Consider the following 12,272-nt stretch of genomic DNA (forward strand, 5'->3'; position numbering starts at 1 on the left):
ATACAGCACTGTTTTGTATCATCCTGCTGACGAAGTCTCTCTGCCATGGAGACACACTCGGTATTTCGAGCTTGGTTACGAGATAGAATACTTGTTTGGGCTGCCTAGGTACAGCTATACATAAGAGCAAATGCACATCCATATACCTACACACGTTGGCCTTGTATCTCGCATCCTCCTGCAAACGATCCGATCGAAATCAGACTTGTCATACTCGGAAAAAGCCTTTTTTAAAAGGCCACTCTCGAACGAGGACAAACTTTTCAAATAATAAAATACCAAAATAGACATATATATACACATGAAACATTTTATTCAAAAAAAAGAAATAAAGTTAAAATACACAATTGATTTCTAGTGACAAATCAATGTCACATTGAGTACACACGTGTGTTTATTAAAAAGTAACACTTTTTCAATTATTAATTGTCATCCGATAAATTCTCACAATGTTCAATTACGATTAAAACTTTATTCTACTATTGTTTCGTTGGTTTTTTTGATTTCTATTGTTTTTGTTTTATTTTTGTGAGAGAATGACGAAATTCAAATTCGACAAAGTATCACCTTTTGTGCGATGTAATAAAAGATCCACGTGTATAGGTCATGATGTAAATGTACATTCATCGCAATCTTCTTAGTGTAATAAATCGTGAAATTTGTTCACTAAGTGCGTCGAATTATCACTTCTTTGTTGGATTATGTTTCAATTTTGACCCTTGATTTATATTGTCTTCAGATTTTCGGGTCATTGGCTCTAATCATGTTTTTAAAGTTAGCGTCGAGATGGTGTACGCTGAGCATCGAAAACTATTTTTTGGGGTTTTTTTGGAGATAAAAATGGAACTAATTTCACTTCTTTCATTCTTTTCGGAAGTGGAAAATATGTCATCATGGCCTAAAACCAAAAAAAGTAGCTTTATTCTTTTCATTGTTGCGAAAAAAACGTTTTTCGTCGCTAAGCGTCGAGGCTAACTTCAGGAGCCTCTCTAATCGTTAATAATAAAGAATTCATGTTTCGTGTTCCTAAAGTTCTGAGAATGAAAAATGAAAGATCCACAAGTTGTGAATGTTCAAATGAACGAAATTTTTTGCCAATATAATTATTTAAAAAAAATAAATAACAGTTATGAAAGGCAAGTATAAAATTAAGCATTTAGATTTTAACACGTGACGCAATATAATTATAATAAAATTTAAATTCGAAAAAGAAATAAATTACACTTAAATGTTCAAAACTTTGGGAACATCAAAATGAACGGAATCTCTAAATATTTGATTTACATCCTAAGAAGTAAATCTTACTTTCAGTTTTGATTACAACCGTTTATATTGAATTTTTGCTTCGGGAATATGATTTTAAGTCGTAAAATTGATTATAGGTTAAAATCTTAAACTTGCTAAAAAAAATTGGATACTTTACAATCATTTTGGTTTTTAGATGTAAACACTTTCAGATTTTGTACTTTCTGTGCATTTTTGCTTTCTATATTCACAAAAGTTTGTCTAAAACCAAAAAGTGTATGGAAGATTAGACCATGTTTAAGCTCAAAACTAGATTTAGTCTTAAAATCACTCTTGCGGCTAAAATTGGGTCAAAAGTGATTCTAATGGTAACGGTTTAAGTTTACCGAAAGCATTTTTTTTTTTTGTTGAACTGTACATTTTTTGGAAAATTGACAACCAGATCACAGTTTTCTGTTTAATTTTCGAATTTAGATATGTAAATAGAATCGTCCGTGTGATTCGAAAAAGTCTAAAATTCATATCTTCGTTTTGAATTTACAGTCATATTTTTGTAATTTTGAAATGCAAAAATTATCCTTGAATTGGTATTAAACGATTCTTTCTTATTTTTTTTTGAGAATGTGGAAATAATTTGGATGTTACAAGGTGATATTTTATAAGACACGATGTACGTCTTTTAGGAAATAAATTCTAGTATGATCTTCAGCTTAATATGTATTCAGTAATTCAATATTGTGCATTATGGTTCTCTAACGTTCAGGATTTCTTTGGCTTATGTTATAGGTGTATTCTTGTGCCTAGTATATATAAGGGTCGAAAATACGTACCTGAGTGGTTGATTTTTATTTACGAGCACCTTTCACGACCCTGTGAGATTAAAAGCATTTGCACGTGTTACAGACATAGTCATAGGATTTTTCAATGTTCGTCAAATATTATAGGGGTCTCTTTTAGGTCAATATATATCTTTAACTAAAGAAGAAATAGAAGAAGCAGTATAGAAGGAGAAAAAGAAGAGTCTAGAAAAATTAAAAAGAGAATTCTGATGGCTCGATCTTTATCTATCAAGAGATTTTTGAAGACTTTTTTATGACTATTTTTTTAAGCTATTTTTCAAACATTTTGGACATTTTTAAGACTTTTTAATACTTTTTCAAGACTTTTTTTTAATACTTTTTCAAGAATCTTTTAAGACTTTTTTTTCCTTACTTTTCTGTATGTATAATTTCGATAAGAATTAAATTTGTTTTGAAATTTCAATAATGAATTACTGGTTATTATAATATTTTTATTTTCAAGGTTCTTGTTGAAGTTGAAGGTGAAACGTTGAGAAATCATCTCTATATGTTAAATTTTTATTTTCTTGAAATGTTAAAATTTTTTTGTGTATGGACAGTGCGACTGGAAACAATTTTTAGGTTCTTTTCAATCTCTGCTAATTCCCATAGCCGCACACGGGAATATATTTATCGTTCCTTGAATTCATTTCTGCAGATCAAGAAAGCCTATTTACATAATTCAGTTTTTCATTACGAAAGAGATTCTGGCCATGGGCGTATAAAAAGAAATAATCTAGAAATTTTCTTCTCTTCATGATGCATTTTAGAATAATGAATTTCTATTTTTAATGCCTATAGAATAAATATTGTTTATAAGAAAATGCGAAAGGAATTTGAGAAAATGGAATTTTAAATATTTCCCTTCTTAAATAACAATTGAAAATGATTTTAAAACTCATTATTTTGGAAAATAATTTCCCTTTTTCAGTTAAAAGAAAGAGAGAGTGAAAATTCTTTTCATTCGATGAAATATATTTTGTATAACAAGACAATGGTTTCGTGGCACAAATCACTATTAGGGGACATTGGTCGCCAACTGTTATAAGTTTGTGTAGTTTTTGAAAAATATGATGAGCATTCTCCTTTTGAGGTATAAAGAGACAGAGATAATCTTGGTTTGAAGCTTCTCCTTTGGGTTTAAATTCAAAGTTGGCGTGGTGGTCGGTTCGTAAATGATGGTCGCACCTTGGATTTACGGTTACATTCCCGTTACCATGGGGCCCTAAGGAAATTGTGGGTATCTTTTCTGATATGGTTTCCATTTTACTATATATACATATATATATTCGGCTACAAAAGAAAAGTGCGTTTCTTTCTTATTCTGTTTTTATTTCGGGTAAAAAAAAGCCTCTTTCCAATCTATATTATATACGAAATAGGACATATAAAAAAATTACCGCTCTGCAGACGACTTTATCTGCCAAAGAAACCCACAGCAATATTCTATATATTCATTTTTTCCCCTAAAATCTGCTCATGGAATCATCCATGCGGCGGCAATAATGTATATAATATAATTTTCAAATGAAAACTGTTGCCAAGGCGAACTCATTTTATGTGTAACTACACGAAATATTAGAAACCAATATTACTGAATTATATAAGTTTGAAAATTGTCTTTCTTTTTATATCGAATCTCTTATTTTCGATTGCATTTACGAATATGAATGTTCAAATTCAAAAATGTTTGTTATTTTTTCCTTAAATTTTTATAGAAATAATTGAAAGTCTGTGAGTTCAAATAAAATTTGAAACAGGAGCATTCAAATCCTAAAAAATGTCTTATAATTGAAGAGGTATAGTTTTTTTCTACTAATTTTTTTCCACATAGAAATCGATTCGGTACGTGAAATTAATTTGATTTTGCCGGAAAAGGAAATTTCCCGCTTTGAAAATGATTGCATGAGCAATAGACATTGTGTGTGTATGTGTGTGTATCTGAATGCATTTTACGAATCTAAATGACTCAAACGATCATTGTCACTTTTACGCGATTTTCCTCGATGGAGAAGGGCCCTTCGACTTGTTGAAAATAACGAACCGTAACGAACCGCTAGTTTTCTTTCCGGCAATGAAACCGGAAATGTTGGGGTTCTGTTACCGTATACCTATATTGTTGTTCTTTTTTTGTTTTGTTTTTTATTATCAATTTTAATCAAATGTATCGTAAAGGGTCGAGAGGAATTTTTATTAGCGAAAAGGTGATTTTTATTAGAGCAAAATTAGAAATTTATGTTTCATTTGATATATAGGTAACTAATTGTTTCACTAGTTAAATACGTTAGTTATATAAATAGCAGAGTATAAATAGCTTTTTTCTCTCTTATAGTTTGATGATTTGATTCTTTAACGATATTTATTTCTCCATCATGAAAAATAAATCTTACTTTCTGGCCCAACTTTTGATTAAAACCTAGAAATTAGAAACATAAAAGACTGAATTTTAGATTAATTTAGGCTCTGAAAAACGTAAGTCGTAAGTAAATGACTTAGGTTTTTCAGGCGATGAGTTGAAGTCAATTCGAAATTCACGATTCAATTATTCTAGTCACTAAAAATATAATACTTTTCATTTAACTTTCGGCGAAAAAGAAAAATTAAAATTTTTGTAAATTGTTTTACATATTCTTTCCACTAGGGAAAAGAAATTATTTTTGTTTGTTTTTTTAAACTTTATGATAAGAAAGAAAGAAAGAAAAAAAATATAATGAAATTTCTTAAAACAGTTTGCGAGTCGAACGAAGGACATTGTGACATCGAACTTTGTCTAAGTGGGTGTATATGCTTTTACTGAAAGATAGAAAGAGAGAGAAGGAGAGAGAGTGAGGGGGGAGGGAGGCGTTCTTTTAAAAAAATATGCACACGTGCTTGTCTGTTTTTGCTCGCGCGCTTGCTTTTGCGTTTTAACGCGATGGTTTTGCTTACGAATGCGATTTTAATGCACGCGCAATGCCTATAAGTATATATTGTGAATGTTGATAAATACGTTATTAGAAAAGGACATATTATACCATTCAATAGAGAGTGCACATCATTATTGTTGTCAATTGCTAATCAAATATTATCGTATAGAGGTTCAAAATTGTTCTCCTAGTTTAAAAATATCAAAAAGAAAAAAATTGGTGCATCGATAGCAATATAAGCTGAGTAAATTTTTAACAGATGCAATATTCTCTTCGTGTAAACTCAAGCCTTGTTTTTTTTTTGAAAATATTCTATATTTTTACGAATTTGAATTAATTTCCAGAGCTGTTAAATAATTGAATAATTTTTGTTCGTTCGTCATTGAAAACAAAGTCGGAAACTTTTAACATCATAATAAAATCAAAATGATGAAAAGTAGCCTAATGTTGAGCCTACAACTAGATTAATTCAATTTTAGGACTTAAAACTAGGATTAAATTCAGTCAAAATGCGCTAATGTAAACGGTTTTAATAAGCCTCAAGTTTTGAACCTTGAAATGAACGAAACATTTTTTATATATTCATTTGATCCAACTTCCGATAAGTGTCTGATAAATTTATCGCATGTTATTTCTTATGGCTGAAGTTAACTGAGAATTGGATCAATTGGGGGCTAAAAATATTTGTGTCGCGCTAAGAAAGGCACCCAAAGAGCAAATTATTTATATTTGTGTTCTTTTTACCTTAATTAAAAGTTTCTGTTTCATTATATCTAAAAATAAAATCTGTTTTTATCAATTATTTCAGATGTAATGAAGACCACCAGTGGTTTATAAATTGAGACTTGATCCCCTTTGTGTATATTAATTCCAAACATTATAAACATAACCTCAAATGTTTTGCTTCTTAGATATCTTTCTTTAGAGCTAGTCACATTACTGAATGTAATAAAAATTAAAAACTTGAATTTTACATTTAGAAACCATTATAGATTTTTAGGAACATCAGTTTTTAGTCACAATTTTTCTCTAGGATATCAAATTGAGACAAAAAACGAATCAAAAAAGTTGATTGCAACGTTTTTGATTCGTTTTTTTTGTCTCAATTTAATATCCTTAGAAAAACTGTGCTGTATTAGTAAGATTTAATTTGCATAACGAATAGAAAAAAGATCTTGAAAACAAATAAATGTTTACTATTCTTTATCAAATTGAATTGTTAGTGAATATTTTAAGAGGGTAAATCATTAGTTTTCGATTTTTCGTTGGAAAAAAAAGTTTCGAGTCTTTTTTGTGTGGCGAGTTTCGTGAATTTTTGTTCCGATAAGCATTAAGCTTTCTTTGGCAATTAAAATTTCTTTAGTCCTCAATATAATAAAGAGTGTGTCTTACTCATCGAAAGTCATCGACGATAAATAATCTCTTTAAGTGCACCGCACGTTCATATTGTTATTATGACTAAAGCGCTGACAAAATGACTTTTAGTATATATTCAGACATATTTGAATGTATGTGCGCGGGCGTCAGCAAGAAGAAATTGACAGTTGTAGGATTCTTGCTAGGGAGTTTGTGTCTTTAGAAAATTGAAGGCTCAAACATCCCACCATTTCTTCAATACTTATATATATATTTGAAAAGCTGAGGGAGGCGAAAAAGGAGTTCGCCTTGTGTACCAACAGAGCGTATTAATAATTTTTAAAAATAAAAAATAAAAATAGTGATCCACACACGCACCACACTAAATTTCCATTTTTCGTTCTTTTATAAATGTATAATAAATTCTGTTTACTTTTTGTTTACATTTGTTTTTATACTCTATTCTGATTTTTGTAATGTCTAGAATTTTTATCAGCTGTTTTGGTTTATTATTAAGTCTTTTTCTTTTTTGTTAAGTCTTCTTTTTTTAATAAATATATATAGTCTTGATCCTTTGGATGGTGAATTAAAAATCATAAATAAGACCATGACGCACTGGAATTACTTGAAAAATTTTTTAAATTGCATATACTATATGAAACTTGAGAATTTCCCTCTTTTGTCAGTGACTGTCGCTTTGTTAGTTCAGTCTTTTACGACGAATGTTTTATCTACACATTCTTTGTGCGGTAATCAGTTTGTTGGGTTACCGTTGTCACTCAGTGTGTTTAAAGTACTAAAAAACATATATATATCTACTTTTATTCCTCTTGAAAATTATTGAATTAATTCTGGATTACTTTTACGCAGCAGTTTGGTCTTAATTTTTGTTCAATTAGCATAATTTATTTCGCATTATTGCTATATATATTTATTATAATATTCCATTTAGTTGCGGGAATTAATCTATGATATACCATTTGATTCAACAAATTTGAAATCATAATTCAGTGAACAATGAGATTTTGATAAGGAATTTTTTTTTGAAGAAGAAGAATTTTAATCCAAATAACTTAATGACGTTGTAATTTTTTCCTTATTCTTTGAAAATAATATCGAGATGATGTAAAATTTTGGGTATGTTTAAAATCAATAATTTAGGATTCGTTATTTTATAATGGAAATCTTTAAAAAAAAATTACAAGTCATTAGGCAAAATCTTCTAGGTTGTTTGGTATCTTTTTATCTCGAAGAAAGGATTGATTTTTAATTTTGGAAATTAAAACAATTTTGATTGAATATTTTAAATTTAATAAGGGTTTAAACGTAATTAGTTTGAATTTAGAGTAAATTAATTTTATGCTAATATTTAAAAAGAAAAATTGATGTTATTCTCCGAAAGAAATCAATTATTTTTAAGGATTTTGATAAAATTTGATTATATAAGAATTCATATATGATTTAAACAATTGTAAATTATTTTCATAATTTTTCAAAAAAGTTTGATTACTTAAAAAAAATTAAATAAAATTTTTTGCAAGTATCCAATTATTTTCGTAAATAATAAAATTCTTTGCAGGATTTCATTTATTTTTAATCCAATTTCAAATAAATTCTTCGAAAAATGCAATCATTCTTAAAAATTTTATTATTATATGTGACGCGATCTGAAGAAAGGGACCTTAGAAGCAAATCATTTTAAGGTTGGGTTAGAGTTACTTTTTTCTTGTTTGAAAGTTTCTTTTCACTTATTTCGAATAAAAATCAGTGTTTATTAAATATTTTAGTTTTAATGAAGACTTAAACTTTAATGATTTATATTGACAGTTGATCCTTTTTTTGTATTTTCATTTAAAAAATTGCAAACATAACCTATAATTTTTTGCTTCTAAGGTCCCTTTCTTCAGATCGCGTCACATATTTGAATATTTAAATCGTTATTATAAGTGTGGATTTTTAGAAATAATTAAATTTCAAAAGAGTTTTAAATTGAAAGTCTTTAAAAATTTTAATTGCTCTAAAAGTGTAATAATATTGAACAATTTACTCTAAAAAATTATTCATTTAATATTTTTCTAAAAAGTTTTTGAAGTTTTGAACAATTTAATTTAAAAATTAAAAAATTAAAGAAAATGATTAAATTTTGGAAAAATTCACAGTTGTAATTTTGAGAAGTTCAATTATTTTCACAAATAATAAAATTATTCGCAGGAATTCAATTATTTGTAATATCTGGTATTTTATAAAATTTTCTGTAAACAATTTAATTATTATTTAGAAAAATTTTCACAAAATTTTCTAAATGGAAAATAAATTATTTTTAATAACTTTGATTAAAGTTTACACGAATTCAATTGCTTTTAATACAATTGTAATTAAATTTCTTCAAAGAATTTAATAATTTTCAACATTTGTAATAAAAAATTCCTCCAAAAAATTCAATTATTTTCAAAAATATTAAAAAGTTTCCTTAAGATTTTCAAATATTTGTAAAAATTCAATTATTGGCATAAATAATAAATTTATTTGCAGGATTTAAAAATTTCTTTAAAATTCTTCTGAAGAATTCAATTATTTTAAAAAATTTTGATATAATTCTTCAGGATAATTCAATTTTTGGAAAATCTTCAATTATTCTATCAATTATTTATTTTTCTATTCAAGTAATTGAATTCCCAAAGAATTTTCTAGTTAAAATTGATTTAGAAACGAATTTAAGTTAAAATTTTGTTTCAATTATTTTTGAAAATAATTGAATATTTGAAATATTAGGAATTTTTAGAAACAATTAAATTCCAAAAGGTTATTAAATTAAAATCTTAAAAATTCTAATTTCTGTAATATTGTAATAATAGTTAATTATTTATTTAAAATAATGGATTAATTATTTTTCATAAAAAATTATTATATGTTTTGAATACTTTTATTTAAAAATTAAAAAATGGATTAAATTTTGGATGATTTACAGTTGTAATTTTTAGAAATAGTTAAATTATTTTAAAAAGTTTTTACATCGAAATTATTAAAAATATTAATTTCTGTGGAACAATAAATAAGTGTTTGGAAAATAATTGAATTTTTGAAATAGGATTTAGAATTTGAAGTTATTATCAGGATAAGAAAAAAAGTTAATATTTTTTTTGGAACTCAGGAAAAAGGGAGGGAAATACTGAATCAAATTTTTCTGAATCGACTAAATAGAGTTTTTTTCATAAAATTATATTTTGCTTCAAATACTGAAATGATTGGTTAAAATACAATTGAAATGACTAAAAAATTATTTGATTCAAGTAAATATTTAATTGATAAAAGTCAAACAACCTGTTATTTGAATCAAATAAATTTTTTCTTTCAGTGGAGTATTTCTGACCATTAAAGTCGAGCCATGGTCTGTAAATTTCCAAGTGAATTAAATTGAGCGTGAATTTTTGAAATATAACGAAAAATTTGTGATTTTTGGTGGAAAAATAAAAATTTATTGATTGACTATTGAGTGTATAGGGTTGAATTGAAAAGTACCAGGTGAAGACTAGTTTAATATTTTTGGATAGGGTCGAGCAAAAAAAGAAAATACGGGGTAGGAAGTCTAACTCGATTCCCACGTATGAATGTATATACACTGATCCAAGAAGCATCTGCTGGATAGAATGTGTTAAATGTCCATTCCTCTCTGAGCATAAAGGAATGCAGATGAAGTTGTAGTACCTCTACTTCCACCAACTATAAGAAGAAAGACATGTAAATTTTTCATTAAGAAACGAATTCGATTTCTCAAGCTGGGAACAACTTAGTTTATCGTTAAAATCCTCAGTCTGGGAACGAGAGTGGCAATACCTATGCAAATTTTATTTCTAGATTGAAAACTTCATTACAGTTTTCAAAAGAGATTGCAACTTCTTTGTCACTCTTTTTCTACGAAGCAAAAAAAAAAAAAAAATAGGAAAAAATAAGTCAATAGGTAGTAAAAAGGAAAAATTTTGGAAAAGTAAATTTAAATCTAGGAAATTAAATCGTTATTGAAGTGTAATGGGAATTGTTCCCTTTTTGTGTGGGTGTTTAAAGAACGGAACTTGGAGATGTTATGCATGATTGAATTCATTTAGAAAAACGAAAACGATCAATCGTTGTAAAGACTGTTTTTAATGAAAACTGTGGTTTACACACTGTTTAGCGACGAAATATTTTTCATCTTTTATCAATTGACTGATAATTTTCTTCCTTTATCGCCTTTCTTGTCTGTGGACTGTGTATACGATATCTAAGAAGGTCTTTGCCTCGCTCTGAATTTGACTTCAAAGGTTCTTGCTGTTTCGAGTTGAGATAAAAAAAATGTTTTGGAAAATTATCCTTCTGAGAGCTCTAATATTTTACGGTTTCGTTTGGATGGGGAAATTTGGGCTTCGCACTTAATAGTTATATTTTTAAAAAAATGTATTAATGAGTAGCTTTAAGAATAAAAAGCAGTAGTAAAAAAGTAGCTACCGAAAAATTAATTTAATTAAAAAAAAACTCATTTTAGCCGATTCACATAAATAAAAAAAATTTGATTATGTATTTTCCCATTGGGACTTTTTTCTATTTCCATATAAAATATTAACTTTTTTTCTTATCCTGCTAATAATTTGAATTATAAAATTTTCTAAAATATTCAATTATTTTCCAAATTTTTAATTAGAATTCTTTAACAATATACAATATTCTACTGTTTAAAAATAATTGTAAAAAATGAAAAAAATTAATTTCTTTAAATCATAAAATTTATAGAATTTATTTCAATGCAATTTAAAAATTTTCCATTCACATAAAGAATTTTATCAGAATTTTTTGAAAATAATTGAATCGCTGAGAAAAATTTTTATAAAATTTTTAAAAATAATTGAATTTTTCGAGGAATTTCAATTTCAATTCCTGAGGAAAAATTTTAGTATTTTTGAAAGTAATTGAATTTTTTCAATTTTAATTACAATTATTGAAAACAGTTGAATTTAAATAAACAAATTTTATCAAAATTATTAAAAATAATTTATTTCTGTTGGAAAAATTTGTCAATATTTTTCTGAATAATTGAATTTTTCTCGAAGAAATCTATTATTTGTGAGAAAATAATTGATTGAAAATAATTGAATTTCTGAAAAAAACTTTATTCGAATTTTTGAAAATAATTAAAATTCTTCAACAGATATTATAAAATTTAAAAAAGTAATTGAATTATTTTAAGAAATTTAATTAAAATTGAAAATAATTGAAATCTTCAGATGACTATTTTTATTTCTGGAAATATGTATAATTAAATTCGTTTAAGGAATATTCAATAAAAATTGCATTGAAATTAATTGAATTCTTTGAAACAAATTGTATCATAATTTTTGAAAATAATTGAATTTTTTTTTGAAGAATTTTAATAAAATCGTTAAAATTAATTGATTTCTTTTGAAAAATTTTATGAAATAATTGAATTTATGAGAAGAATTTTATTATTTATGAATATAATTCAAATTTTGCGATAAATTTTATTAACAAAGTTTTTAAATAATTGAAATTTTTAATGAATGTTTTTAGGGATTTTATTTTATTAAAATAGTAGACATTGAAAATAATTGAATTTTAGTGAAGAATTTGATTATTTGTGAAAATAATTGAATGTTAGCAAAGAATTTGATTATTTGTGAAAATAATTGAATTTTAGGAAAGGAGTTTGATTATTTGTAAAAATAATTAAATTTTAGAAAAGAATTTTATTACTTGTGAAAATAATTGAATTTTAGCAAAGTATTTGATTATTTGTGACAATAATTGAATTTTTGCAAAGAATTTGATTATTTGTGAAAATAATTGAATTTCATCAAAGAATTTGATTATTTATGAAAATAATTTAATTTTATCAAACAATTTGATTATTTGTGAAAATAATTAAAAAATAATTGAC

General features: G+C 26.1%; 1 protein-coding gene across 1 annotated transcript in view; it reads left to right on the forward strand.

The window, feature by feature from the left end:
- The window catches only part of LOC122501017 (midnolin-A-like), a 35,912-nt gene that overhangs the window by 7,307 nt on the left and 16,333 nt on the right, over positions 1-12,272 (forward strand). The gene's annotated exons all lie outside the window — the stretch shown is intronic.

Source organism: Leptopilina heterotoma, unplaced genomic scaffold (genome assembly GCF_015476425.1).
Source record: "Leptopilina heterotoma isolate Lh14 unplaced genomic scaffold, ASM1547642v1 Lhet_197, whole genome shotgun sequence".
NCBI lineage: Eukaryota > Metazoa > Arthropoda > Insecta > Hymenoptera > Figitidae > Leptopilina > Leptopilina heterotoma.